This window comes from Chlamydotis macqueenii, chromosome 3, assembly GCF_036417535.1.
Source record: "Chlamydotis macqueenii isolate bChlMac1 chromosome 3, bChlMac1.mat, whole genome shotgun sequence".
NCBI lineage: Eukaryota > Metazoa > Chordata > Aves > Otidiformes > Otididae > Chlamydotis > Chlamydotis macqueenii.
The window spans coordinates 22,334,946-22,350,139 of NC_141558.1; the positions used below are offsets into that span (position 1 = coordinate 22,334,946).

The 15,194-nt window shown below is 41.0% G+C and overlaps 1 protein-coding gene across 3 annotated transcripts in view; it reads left to right on the forward strand.

Moving 5' to 3' along the window:
• Positions 1–15,194, forward strand: part of DLGAP2 (DLG associated protein 2) — a 347,646-nt gene that overhangs the window by 228,256 nt on the left and 104,196 nt on the right. For all 3 annotated transcript variants that reach the window (XM_086743976.1, XM_086743979.1, XM_086743978.1), the window contains one exon: positions 14,583–14,648. The gene's annotated coding sequence lies outside the window, so the exon portion shown is untranslated. The remainder of the gene's footprint in view (positions 1–14,582; positions 14,649–15,194) is intronic.

Genomic DNA, 15,194 nt, shown 5'->3' on the forward strand with positions numbered 1-15,194 from the left:
AACCCGACCCAGATAAAGTAACAGCTGACAGCTGCGGCTTCTAGGCTGAATCAGTGTCAAAATTAGCAAATTCTTCTAAGAGAGATTTCCTTCTCTCTTTGACTGGAAGAAGAAACCTTCATCAAAAATGATACATTCCTGCATATCAATGAGTTTATATTGTCTAAGAATAGGGGGGAAAAAAAGAAAAAAGAAACCACACACAAAAATCCCAACAATAAATATACCCCTAGCTTTATTTATCTATCAAGGAGTAAAATTCCTCAGGAAATCCAAAAGGATGGGATGCGTACAGTAAGACATACCCAGAGGTTATGTTTTGAATAAGAAGCTGCAGTGATGTGTTCAGCAGCGCGTAGCCATTGGTGCTCCCATAGGTGATCATCTGCATTGATGTCCTGTGGGAGGTGCTTCCATGTATAAGAACTGAGGATGCAGCAGTCAACTTTAACCAATTAAATGCTTTCAATGCTGGAAACTGATGGCTAGAAAGCCATTGCTATGGGCTGCTTATCCGGATGATGTCTTTGTCCTGTATTACCTGCAACTTTCGCACAGTCATAGTCTTCCTGCCATGTGTAAATACATGGTGTGTTTTCAGTGCCTTTGCCATTTTCCTTTGGTCTGACTCAAAATAAAGTTTAACCAACTGAAGGTCTTGTATGAACAGACTGCATAATTCAACTCAAATTAGCTTTTTGCTGAGAGTCAGGAGAATGAATACAAAAAGTTATATTACTTTCAAAATAAAGTCATTAGTAATCATTAAAGCAGCAGCCAAATGCAGACGGCATTACAGCTGCATTAAAAAATGGAACTGGAAGTCAAACATTACTACTAATCACGGCCATTGTCCTGAAAGAGCAGAAATTAAACACTGATTTAAACATTTTAAATCCCATTACTGGGAGACCAAATTGCTAAAAATGTGGAGGCCTTAGTCATGGATTTCTATAGAACAAAGCCAGCTTTGAGTTCTGAAACACTGACAAATGTCCTTAAGAGATACCAGAATGACAGGCTAGGAACCATATCCAATTGTATGGGTGAATAATGGGTACGTGGAGGCAAGGTTCCCAGTAATGTCTTGCTGATGTGACTTGATTCTGATGGGGTGAGAAGCTGACAGGTTATTTTATTCCTCTTCCCCTTTCATTCTGAGACAAGAAATTAAAACTTTTGTAGTGATGGACACTTCTCCTGTGGGAATTGATAGAATTTGCTTATTCATTTTCAACCAATGAGTTTGACACTACCAGCCCGGGCTTGATTTGAGGAGAGCATTGGAAATGAAAATCTCAATATTCCATTTGCAGTTCTCTGACCTTTCTGGTGGCCCTATTTATGGCCTTGAATAAACAAAGATCTGGAGAAGCAAAATGGGCCCAACAGGAATCATTTGTTTTCCATTTGTAATGTGAGCTTGAAGACTTTTATTCAAGCCTTTCTCCTTCCCCTGAAAATGCAGCTGTGGCTGAAATACTGGTTGGACGGGGCTCTGAGCAACCTGATCTTATTTAAGATGTTCTAGCTCCTTGCAGGGAGGTTGGACTAGATGGCCTTTAGAGGTCCCTTCCAATCCAAACTGTTCTATGATTCTGTGACCATATGTAACATCCCAGCAAATAGCAAATATTTATATGTTCATAAAGAGTTATTAAAGTAAGACTGTGCAAAAAAAAACCAGCTTGCAATGGAAAGATACTATGTTCAAGGTGATGATACTGCCCAAATGTAACTGTAAATTACAAGCTAGTTCCAGGTACTTTTACCCCTAGGCTATGGCTTAACTAATCTGACTTACCTTACAGGCAAGTGGACAGTTACACTAGCAGAGCTGATATGCTTAAGCACATTAAACCATACAAATTTCATCCAGGTATCTAAGCTGTTACTATTCAAGACTTTTTTTTTTTTTTTTGTTATTGAGTTTCTAAGTTGCATGAGTTCATCTGACAAACAAGCTGGATGTGTTCCTGACCATGGCAGGAGAAGGCCAGGCTGACATCTGTCCAAAGCACCTTTAGTGTATTGCAGGTGCAGGAGTAGAAACAGCCCACGTGCATCGTGTCAGTCACTTTGTCTCTGCATGGGTATTTGCCCACGTACAGACCTTAATGACAAATTCTTCTAGTGAACAAGATCTCTAAACTGCTCTACTTGTGTAGCTCAAGTAGGATTAGCAACACCTAAGTGTGGAAGAAATGTAGGTTGTTCCCCTCCCAGTGTAGCAGCTACAAACATAAATGCATATAGCGAGGTGACTGGAACAAATAGCATCTTTGCTGAGAGAGCAAATATTTGTGTTCAGTTTCTCAATTCCTTTTTAACTAATCATGACAATCTGGCTTAATGTCATTTTGCTTTAAGCTCTCCGCTGAGGAAAGGAGGTGAAGAGCCCAGCCACCCAGCATTCCCCTTGGTCCCTGGAGATGTGGGCTGGACACTGATCAATCCAGAGCTGCCCGCTCCTCTCCATTAACAGTAGAAGACAAGGGTGCCCAGGCTCCAAGGTGCTTCAGTGAAAAGCCTGTGCTTGGGAAATGAAATGAAAAATTCATCTCTTTTGGTGAGATCAATCCAGCAAAATTTAGGATTAGGAAGTGGCCAAGCATCTGCACACTGTTTTGCAATATCCTAAATATTAATTCTGCCCATTCTGCAATACATAGCTTATAATTTTGCTTTCCAGTTTCACTAGCCACACACAGAAATTATTCTCCCTCACCTTCGTTTCTATTTGTGTTGCAGGGAAAGTCCAAATAACCCAGCAGCTGCACAGGTTGTAGTCGAATATCACAACCGACAAACAGAAAGGTCCACCTCAGCCCAGTGCAATTGGTTTTAAAATGTAACTTGTCAGTGTGTCTGTGTATCCGAAGCAATCACAGAAATACAGACTGTATATTACACGATTTCTAGAGCAAATAGAGAGGACTCGAGGAGGGTTGCACCCACTAAGCAGAGTGCTAAAGAAATGCATTATTAAGAAAGCTGTCTGTGGTGAGGTAGCTGGGAGAAGCCCTTTCTTCGTAAAACACAACCTTCCTGAAGCAGAAACTGTTTATGGATCAGCTCCAACCAAATTCATAGAATCATAGAATCATAGAATAGTTAGAGTTGGAAGGGACCTTCAACGGTCATCTAGTCCAACCCCCCTGCAAGAAGCAGGGACATCCCTGACTAGATCAGGTTGCTCAGAGCCTCATCCAGCCTGGCCTTGAACGATTCCAGGGATGGGGCATCCACCACCTTTCTGGGCAACCTGTTCCAGTGCTCTACAACTCTCATTGTAAAAATTTTTTTTCTAATATCTAATCTAAACCTACCTCCTTCTAATTTAAACCCATTACCCCTTGTTCTATCACAACAGGCCCTACTAAACAGCTTCTCCCCATCTTTCCTGTAGGCCCCCTTGAGGTATTGGAAGACCGCTATCAGGTCTCCCCGGAGCCTCCTCTTCTCCAGGCTGAACAGCCCCAACTCTCTCAGCCTGTCCTCATAGGAGAGGTGCTCCAGCCCTCTGATCATCTTTGTGGCCCTCCTCTGGACCCTTTCCAACTGGTCCATGTCCTTCTTGTGTTGGGGACTCCAGAACTGGACGCAGTACTCCAGGTGGGGTCTCACCAGGGCAGAGTAGAGGGGCAGAATCACCTCCCTCGACCTGCTGGCCACGCTCCTCTTGATGCAGCCCAGGATGCGGTTGGCCTTCTGGGCCGCAAGGGCGCATTGCCCACTCATGTTGAACCTCTCGTCTACCAACACTCCCAGGTCTTTCTCCTCAGGGCTGCTCTCGATCCAATCCCCGCCCAGCCTGTATTTGTGCTTGGGATTGCCATGACCCAGATGCAGGACCTTGCACTTGGCCTGGTTGAACTTCATGAGGTTGGCACGGGCCCACCTCTCCAGCCTGTCCTTCTTTAAATAAACATGCAAGGGAAAAAAAATAATTAAATTGTTGAAGAACCCCATTTTGACATTTTTAGAACTTTCATTTTTCCAATTTGTCTAGCTTGAGCATCTGTTGCTTCAGATCTCTTAACTTGTGAAAAAAGGTCAAAATTGTATAGAGTTGTTTGGAAAATATAGAAGTCTTGTTTTTTTTTTATTATTTTAGACTCTTGCTTAACAATTTTATTAATTTTAAGTTAAGCCTAAGTTGGGATTTTTTTAATTAGTAGCTGAAAATTACTATGGAAAGTGAAAACAGTTTCTTTACTGTTTCTAATTATTTGTAGTCCTTCATTAAAGGTCTTGTGGATAAAAAACTCAGTAGAGCATATAGTTGGGAGTACACATGCACGCACAAAGTCTTCAGGTAAGCTTTAACCTGTGACACGTTACTTACACCTCAGTAGTATTATGGCTGAGATTGGAAGAAGAGGAGGAAGAAAAGAAAGGAAAGACTGGTGGGGGAGGGATAAAAGGAAAAAGAAGGAAAAAATAAAGCAGATCTCCGAAGGAGATGGGGAAAAGAGTGATATGGGACAAGGGAACTGGATAAAGATGAGAAAAAAATGAAAAGAAGCAGATGAGAGAGCCAGACTTGCATTGCAAGTGCATTGCAGGGGGGGAGGCAAGGGGGTATGTAGGAACTAATGACCAATCACTGGAAAATAGATTAAATCTCAGGGATGGATCTGAGCTGCTGAGCATAACTTCAGCAGTATCCACAGGATGATGAAAACATAGCACAAAGAAATGAGGCATCCTGATCCATTAGTCTTTGCCTGCTACAGCTGCTCCAGACTCGTGGTTCTTTCTAGGAAGAAGCCTTGCTGGGGTTATTGCTATTTTTGAGAGGGGGGAAATGGCTCATTTAAAAGGTACTGACATTCCACATCTGCTTAAATTGCAAAAAGGAAGCTACATATTATATTTTATGTAATCATATTTACTAAATAATAAAAAATCAGCTGTCAATCATACCACCCCAGCATTTAAATGTTCACAGAAATCCTCACCAAAATTGCCTTGTGTAGGAATGAATACATTTGAGCCCTCCCTCTACTCTCCTTTCAGCCTTTCACATACAGAAAAGCCCATACGCATCCCAACTCCGGTAATATAGAGCTTCATCTCATCTAATGTAAAAAGGCCTTCTTGAGAGTTTTCATGGCTGCAGCTACTAATAGCTAATTTCAGTTTTTGGTGGAACTGCTGACTTTGTCCTCACATCCCAGTGGGATCAAAGGTTTTTCATGCTAAATGTCTCCTACTATAGCAGATCAGTATAACAAATGCAGTCATTCTCTGATGTCAAAAGACCTTATTTATTGAACATTTGAAAGATGGGGACAGTGCTCAATGCTTTTGCCCTACGGTAAAACAAAGCTGTAAAAACAGAATGTCATGAGCCACTAGTTATAATTGTTGTAGAGCTAGTTGTGGGTTTTACTAATCAGTAAAGTAAAAATAGTGTGAGCCTATCTAGTTTTATCCTGAAAATGGAAAGGTTACAAAACTTGTGTTCTGGCAAACATGCTTTCACATTAGAGATCTCAGACATCTTTAGGAACAGTCGTAAATAAACACTTTTCCTCAAAATGCGTTTGAAATACATTGAAAAGACTAATTTCATCTAGAGTTTATTTTTTCTAAATATCTGTTCCATTTTTCATACCTAAGCAGAAGATAGAAAGAAGCTTATTAAATATCTACATCCATCCAGTAAGACAAAGATCCTGTGTTTTCTCTTCACAAACCAGGGGAATCCAGGAACATTTTTTCTGTATTTCTAGGAGAGCTGTAAGCCAAGTTTTCTGACTTGGATACTCCTTTCTCACTACTGGACTTTGTCCTACACTTTGTCTTGGCATTCGTCCTCACTTTGGTATCTTTTAGATATGTTTTCATGTAGTTTCTTCAGGTATTTTACTAGACTCAGTAAGCATTTTACAGACAGCACAGTTAAACCTTTGCAGCTGAGCAAAATCATTCTCACTGTTTTCCTGACCTGCATTTTCTATTTACTCTCTGCTAAGGCCCAAGAGAGACTCCTTGGACCTCCTCGGATGTCCACTGTGGAGGCAACTGCAGGCCCTTCCAAGAGCTGTCACAGCAGATGGAAGACAAATGCGTACAAAAGGCAGTTGGTGCATTTTAGCTGGGGAGAGGAAGAAGAATGGATTCTGAAGACCTGTAGGAAGGAAGAGCTAAAGGTTTTTCTGGGGTATCCAGAAGTCTTGGGCTCAGAGACTAAGAGCCACTATTCCCAATAATTAGCTAATATATTCTTTAATATTCCCACTTTTTAATATAGAAGATTTGGGATTCCTCTCACAGATCCTGAAAAGCAATAAAAGGCAAATGGCTCATTCAGGAACTTGACACAGTCATTCAGCTGTGAAAAATCGAGGAAGAAAGGGCTTTTAGGAATTTCCTAGGCAGTTTGAAGCGCACGATCACATGGAGCCCTGTCTGAACACAGTGTGTTATTACTGGCTCGTTCTTTTTGCTTGCAGTCATTTGTTAATTTTGATAAGGAGAGATAGAGTTATTTAACTGAATTAATCATTTAAATTCTAGAATGACTGAAAAGTGAACCTGCTTTAACACTCCACAGCATTATCCAGCTCCTTTCTGCATGTAGTGCTTGAAGAGGAACTTGCAGATCTCTGGCTTAAGAGGAATAAGGCAGCTCAGAAAGGCTTCCAAGGAGCAAAACGACCCTGGCTAGCACAGAAAAGGCTGCTGTGGGAAACCAGAGCCTTTCAGGGTGATCACCACCATATTGCTAAGGCAACCCGTGTTTTGTGGATGGTTTTCAGCTGCCAAAAGCTGGGAGGCAGGCGTTGGTGCTGCCAAGACCAAGATGACCCCTGACAGCTTCTGTGATCCCCTGCAATATACTTCATTTCACGCTTTTTCTGAGATAGAACCTGAGGGACGCAGCCAGCTTCCTCTCCTTGGTTTAATAGGCTGTGTGCCTGGCTACCCTCTCTGGCAGCTGAAGCCTGGTTTCACAGTCCTGCTATCTGGAACTATGCTATACAAAAGTGGACAGGCTGAAGAAAAGCGAGAGACCAGGAATTCCTCAGTCCTGCTCTTCAGGGATGGAGAGGTTGATTGTTTGGTTTTAGCCGTCTTGGTAGTAACCTGAGCTAAGTAAAATGCTGGGATTCTTCAGTCTTTATTAGAGTAATCTATGAAAGAAATGTGTTTATGTTTTGAAAGCCAAAGAAATAGTCTCTTTTGCGCTTAACTTAATAAGAATCATGAATTCTCTGAGTTATGAAATGGGCAGATGAAAATAAATTAAAAAAAAAATTTAAAAGGCAGAGAATCTCATCATGCCACTGGAAAAACCCATACCATAAAGTCTTTTGAATTTCTGGCTGCTATTTCTGAAAATGGAGTAGTAGAGTAACAAAAATGCACAGAGAAGAGTGAGAAGGATGATGAAAGATTTCAAACAGCTTGCCGTAATAAAATACTAAAGACATTGATTCCTTGGTCTGGAAGAGAGGACTGAGGCAGGGATACGGTAGATGTCTACACAGTTATAAATGATGTAGACATAGTGAATAGGGATCGATGATCCATTATTTTTCACAACCAAAGAACTAGGGGCACCTAATTAAATTATCAGGCATCCTGATAAACAAACAAAAAGGAAATTATTTTTCAAATAAAGCATAATTAAATTGTGAGGTGCATTGGCACAGGATGCGGTAGAGGCTATCAGTATAAATGGACTCAGAGAAGATTAGATGAATCCATAGAGGATAGATCCATTGGTGGCTATTAAAAATGATGGTCTAGATTAAACTTCCATCTCAGGAAGTCCCTTAAGTGCTGAATGCGGGAAGTTGGAAAGATATTCTGGGCAATCTACGTATTTGCCCTATTTCCAGCAGCATCCGCTTTGGTCCAGTGCTGAAGCCAGCATACTAGGATGAACAGATCTTTGCCAAATCCATCAGGAACACTTTTATGTATGTGTGTGAGAAAAAAAATAAGAACTAAATAGGAGAGAGCATGATGAGAAAAACAAAAGCAACTTAATTAAACAATTACTTCTTCTTACCGTTAAAACTTTTCGCACAGGTCTCTTGCAAAGGAAACCTCAATAACCTTAAATCTCCTACTATCATCTTTAATTTTTACTTCAATCAGAATTTTCCCGGCTCTGCTGTGCTTCTGTGTATTTGTTGCTTACCAGCACGCTATCACAATGCACAAGAATATTGTATTTGACAATACTGCCACCTGGGCTACATCTGTAGTAGTGAATAAAAGTGCCAGGACAAAGGCCCAACAATAGGAATTTGATTATTTATCATGTTGGTAAGAGAGATCTCTGTCATAGTTTTAAGCTTGACCAACTAATTTTCACTGTCTCAAATAATTCCCAGATCTGACCAGGGAGTTAGCACAGGCAAGGGAGTATTCCCAATAACAGTTTGGATGGAGCCAACCTGTTCTTGAAGATATGGCTAGACCATGCCAACTGGCCTCATGGCCAGAGGATGGGCCTTCGCCATGCCTAATTTGCTATGTAGATGTTGTAGTACTGATTATATGTAACCTCTTCGAGATTAGGTGAGAAAAGGAGTGGGCTTGCCACAAATTGTTTTGGCCGCTTGGAGAAAATCCAAGCCAAGCCAATTAGTTGTACCCCATGAGGGGTAAGGGGACCGTAACAGCACCCAGGTGTGCATAAATTTGGTCATTTCCCTTAGGTCAGGATCATCCTCATGACAGTTCTCAGTGATACATACCCAGTGACAGACTGGGGATAGCTTTGGCTAGGATAAATGCTCAGTAAATGCTTTAATTGGCTAGCAGGCTAGTGGACCTCAAGGTATAGGACAACCCTCTTTTAGATCTCCTAAGTATCTGTAGTCTGGAAGAGGCAATTGGGTTTTCTCAGATCATGGAGTAGTAACGTGAAAGTCCTGTATTCATATTCTGTACACATTTTATGCTCTGTAATTATGTGATCCAGTGAAGTTGCACCTGCTATTTAAGCCAGACATTTTAGGACCTGTGTTTTCTTTCATCTGCTGTCAGAGTTAATATGCCACGTGCTATATAAGACAGAACTAAAAGAAGAACAGCAACCATAGGGAGCTTACAGGCTGAAGGAAATGCACGCATAGAAAAAAATCGGTGGGAGGTCTAGAGCAGTCCAATAATAAATAAATTAAAATCCAATGAACTAAGAAGTTCAATATCAGTTGTAGTTCAGTCTTACTCTTGTGTTGTGATGGAGAAGGCAGTTAATGGATTTTAAGTCTTGCTGATGTGACTCTTTCAAAGCATGTGAGCAACAAGTCCACTGATACTGGGGCCTATTTTGGGGATGGATAGGTTATGGAAGAAGCATGATTAGGAGATGTAAAGAGCATGCTTGGTTATTAAAGGCAGAATGGATGCATAAAAAATGAGGGACAACATAGAGGCATATCTTGGCGCAAGGACTTGTAGGTGAAGAAAAATAATTTAAACTGATAGCTCAGGCTCAGAGAGCAAATTGAGAAGTTAAAACTGAGATGATAAGATTTGAAGGATGGGTAAAGTGATTATCAAACTGAGGAAAAGCAGCAGTATCAGATAGTTTCTGTGCAGTGACTGTTAAAATGCTCACATAGACCACAGGCAGACAGGAACAGGATAGAAGAGACTGTGTGTTTGTTAGCTCATACAGAAACTTCCCTTCCCTGACTCAGAACACAAAGTAACATCCTGCTGACCCACAGTCCAGTACCAAGTGCAGCTCAGGCACGATTCCAAATTGACCCCCAAAAGATTAACTGCATCCCCTTTACCCAAGTTTTACACGGATGTAATTCTGTGGCCTTCAGCAGTTTTATTTTGGATTTATCATAGAATAATTTGGGTTGGGAGGGACCTTTAAGGGTCATCTAGTACAACCCCGGTGCAAGAAGCAGGGATATCTTCAGCTAGATGTGGTTACTCAGAGCCTCATCCAACCTGGCCTTGAATATTTCCAGGGATGGGGCATCTACCACCTCTCCGAGCAACCTGTTCCAGTGTTCCACCATCCTCACTGTAAAAAAAAAAAAAAAAAATCCTTATGTCCAGTCTGAATCTACCTCCCTCTATTTTAAAACCATTACCCCTCATCCTACCACAACAGGCCCTGCTGAAGAGTTTCTCCCTGTCTTTCCTGCAGGCCCCCTTTAGGTACTGGAAGGCCACTAAAAGGTCTCCCTGGAGCCTCCTCTTCTCCAGGCTGAACAACCCCAACTCTCTCAGCCTGTCCTCATAGGAGAGGTACTCCAGCCCTCTGATCATCTTCGTGGCTGTCCTCTGGACTCATTCCAATAGGTCCATGTCCTTCTTATGTTGGGGGCTCCACAGCTGGACACAGTACTCCAGGTGGGGTCTCATGAGACCAGAGCAGAGGAGGAGAATCATCTCCCTCAACCTGCTGATCACCCTTCTTCTGATGTAGCCCACATGCGGTTGGCTTTTATGTTGAACTGTAACCTATTATGTAGGCACAGAAAACTGAGTAGAAGAATCTACAGCTCCCTCCGTACTTGTAAGTCATCAGGAACACACCACATGCCTGAGCAATGGCAGCAATCATCCTTACCACAGCTCACACCCTTGCCCAGATGTGACCCATGCCAGGTGATGTCTCCTTAGCAGGGTAAGGAACAGCACGAGCCAGCGCTTCCGACAGCCTGTTCTGAGAACAAAAGCTGTGCCATGGCAGCTTGATCTCAGGTGCTGGCCCATGTCATTTCCCACTGTACATGTAATAGCGTCAGGGTTGAATGAGCCATCTGGATCTGTCAAGCTGGTTCCAGCTCAGCAATGTCTCTTGATGTTTCCAAGCTTTTGTCTGGAGAACTTCAGCTGTGAAAGGTTTCTATCACAGTCTTGAGTGCCGTCTGTGCAGCGTTGCACTGGAACGCATGACAGATCCATCACATTTTTTAAAAAGAAAATGAGATAGTAGATGTAAATGACAGTTTGTGCTCTCCTATTTATGCAGATCACAACATCATTTCACTATACATTCAGCTTTCACAGAAGCAGACATCTCTATGCTGTTAAAGCCTAGCATTTTTTGTTGCTATTTTGAGCCCTGTTGAGAGTGAAGACTTCTCCCACTATTTTTTAGTTTCAGTTTCAGAGGCAGGTTTTTGCTTTCTACTTAGACCAGTCTGTGATGCAGTAGTTTCTATATTGAAAAGGGATTTTTTACTGCTAATTGTTTCCCTTGTCTGCAGACTCTGTGTTCCATGCATTGTTTAAAACCTTAAATTGTCATCTTTGTTTGCAATTCATTGCCCATCAAAATATTCCACGCTAAGACGACTATTTTCTTCTGTGTCCACTGGCGTAGAACATTCTATCAGTAGGCCCACCTTGAGCAAAGGGCAAGCTGAAATACTATGAATCTATGAGATAGAATGACGTAAAATGAATACACACATTTTATGACACTTGAACTTCAGCATGCGCCAGAGTTCTGTGATAATCTGCCTGACTTCATTACCATGAGATATGAAAGTTGCTGCTGTGCTTGTGAATGAAGGACATGCTTTACATTTCTATGGTCAATAATAGAAACGGTAATTTCTAGGAAAAATGTAAACTGAATAAAAAAAGTCCGTGTATGTCTGTTGCTGAAGGAATAATATGACTTTGAAGTACATTTCAACCTCACACAAAGATTGTCTTCCTAACACTGCAAGGGCGACTGAGATTTCAGATTAATTTACACTCTGTAAGTGCAGGATACAAAAGTTGCATCTCTTCAAGAGCTGAAGGAACTGACAGTTGCCTTTTGAAAAGACAGTCTAAACAATGATTTAGTGATGTGAATAGGTATAGTCATGAGATATAAAGAAATAAGAAGTCCTCATGCTTACTAAGAGCTACTTATATCCCTCATGCAGATTCATAAATCTAAGGGAATCACAAAGGAATTCCAAGGTCCTTTGAAACCTTTGCAATTGGCCCTGTTCAAAAGAGAATACAGTTTTTTTGCAGAATGGAAATTCTAACTTTTTTGTGCTCTCCGTAGGCCCTTCTAGACAACAGACTCACTGACACTAGCACATGTACAGGATCGCTACAAGAAAGAAGTGGATTCTAATCCTAATTCTACTGGATAGTTGAGGCAGAAGGAGATTAACTGAATCGTCCAAATATGTGTAGGAATTCTTACAGCAGTTGTAGAATCTGACTTATGAATCCCGCTGCATGATCTTTTGCTTTTCATTTTCCCTTTTCTTCTCAAACACATCAAACCCATAAATGTTTAGTCTAGTTTAGGATACCTCTAAAATTTTAGTCTAGTTTTGGGCAGAACTTGTGAGAATAATGCTGACTTCTTGCAAGGGAGAAATAATGTTATGCATTTTATTTTCTTTGGATCATTCTGTAAGTGTTTCTGAATATATATACATGATATAACTTTGGAATAAATTAGTAGCTTCTTTTTCAAAAATACAAAACTACTGTCTCAGTGTAAAGCTTCTTTATTATGAAGTTAACAGTAAGATTTCCTCATTACTTACATGAATGCAAAGGATCCTTCAGAATATTTTTGTTCTAACTTTCATGTGATTCGTTACTTCTGTGCAGCCAAATTAGAGCATATGAGTTATACAATATAGGCAGATCATGTGAGCAGAGTCTCCATGGAAACTGCCTAATTTGTGCTTTTATTTAATTAGAGTTGTCCATTACACATCTCCAAATGAAATTTAATTTAAATTCATATGCCAGTCATTTTTTAAATTGTGTATGACTTTTTATCTGTCACTTAAGGAGATCTCCAGTAGGCTGTGTTTTAGCAGAGTGAGTTTATTTAACAATTGAGCTTATAAACAAGATGTTTATTTGACAATGCAGTTTATCCAACATTCTTAACATCCTTGGGACTTATTTTCTGTGCAGTATCTGTGCTATACTACTCATTGTTACCAATTGTATATTCTTAACCTCACAAATTGTCAAAGCCAGGAACAATTGTTTGAAAGCGCACACATGGGTATATTCACTCATTTCACTTGCTGTGAGATAATTGGGAAAGAATCATAGTACAAATAAAAAGTGCAACCAAGACCAAGAAATATAAAAAATGTGTGTATTTGTTAAATGGAGCATTGAGATGGGCAAAACAGTGTCTCTGCTCTGAGCTGAACCAGAAAAAAAATAGCTTGCCAGGTACAGGATTGATGTACTTTTAAGAAAAGTTGGTTCAAACTTACAGGAATGCCTGCCTGAGGATAGGAGGAACACAAACTGATATGAGTTACATCAGTCCATGGTCTGCAAGACCTGATTTTGTCTTTCTCTGAAGAACTGCTGGTTGAACATATAGAATCACAGAATAGTTTGGGTTGGAAGGGACCTTCAAAGGTCATCTAGTCCAAGCCCCCTGCAAGGAGCAGGGACATCCCCGACTAGATCAGGTTGCTCAGAGCCTCATCCAACCTGGCCTTGAATGTTTCCATGGATGGGGCATCCACCACTTCTCTGGGCAACCTGTTCCAGTGTTCTACCACCTTCACTGTAAAAAATTTCTTTCTAATAGTGAGGGGCTATGGAGTATTCCATCCTTTCACTGTTCTTTTGAGGTGTCTGTGCTTGTAACACACACAGATGGTAAGAAAGGGTACAGTGGAAGGCTGTCTATACTCAAAAAACTTCTACTCAATGGACATATCAGAAAATATTAATAACAGGGCAAAAACATCTAAGAAAAAAATTAAAAAGGTAGCATTGTGTACATTACTGTGATATTTTGTATCCTAATATATGTATTTTCAAGCCAACCTTGTTATCTTAAGGAACTGTTACTGGCCCCATTTTCCATATCCATCTCCATGTTAGAAATACCTGAGCTAGGTGCCAGGTCCAAATTAACATGTATGCCAGCACGACAAGAGGCCACAAGCTGCAATTCTAAAAGCAGCATTGGCAGGGTTGCCAGGAGCTGCACTCAGGCCGTTCAGCCAGCTTCTGCGCACCGTGCTGCATTCGTACAGCATAGACATACCATCTGAGCCTAAGTGCTTTTCCAGAATTACAGATGTTGCCTCTGGCACAAAAGTAAATGTTATTGATAGGAGAAAGTCACCGTCACGGCATTATCAGAGTTCAGAATTGCAGAACTGAAATGGTTGTGAATAGCAGGTAAAGAAAACGGCCTGAGAATTGTGAGTGGCTTTATTATCATCAGAGGTGGGAAGTGCTGAAGGTACAACTAGAGGACTGACAATAATGATTCTTCCTGGAATACATACATTAAGGATAAAAGGCAGTGGAAGTCAATGTGACTAAGCAAAGCTGAAAAGAACAATGTAAAAGATATTTTTTTAAAAGGCATTTATGAATGTTATTATACTAGTGGTGTGAAAACGTCTGGGGAAATTAAAAAAAAAAAAACCACGACAGAAGAACACTAGAACAACTGGCAAAGAGGAGGAGATAGTGCAGATAATAGCACCTCAACAGCTTCACAGTATCAGAGTGACTGAATGGTTACAGGGATCACTGTGTGGATTTAAAAACTAGTGGAGAGTTTGTGTCTGGATATACGTAAATATCAGAGTTATTAAAGAACTACTTTGTTTCTGTCTTTTCAGAAGAAGAGGGTGGCGATCTGCTCAAGTCGAGCTTCAGTTTTCCAGGGACGCCAGAGGAGGAGCTAGGTACAGATACCATCTCTCAGATAACTCGTACTGCTCGTACACCCAGAGGCTGGGTGCAGCCGCGGGGGCGAGGAGGCTGCTCGGTGGCACAGCCGTCCTCCAGCCGCAATGCCCGCGGCGGGCACGGCACCAGGCGGTGTTAATGAGAGTGGCCAAAAACCTCTCAGTCCAATCCTTCCGGAAATTTCTCACCTGCTGTACAAGGTTAGAGAATCAAAAGCAGAAAAACGTCAGATTTGGGTAACATCCAGGCAACCAAGAGTTCAAAAAGATATTCAAGGAAATTGTCAACTTTCCTTCTTTTATCTTTTTCTTTTTGTCCTACCCCTTAGAAAACATAATAATTGCAGAAAGAGTTTTCAATGTTACCTTTTGAATTTAAAGAAAATAACAAGCAAGAAGGAAACAGAAACTCATAGAGCCCATGAGTTAAATCTTGATACCTCTATCTCACAAAGCCAGTGGTAAAATGTCCCACTGGCTTCAGCGTAGGCAGTTTTATACATTTTATAGTGTGCAAAATTGAATTTTTATTCCCAGAATTTC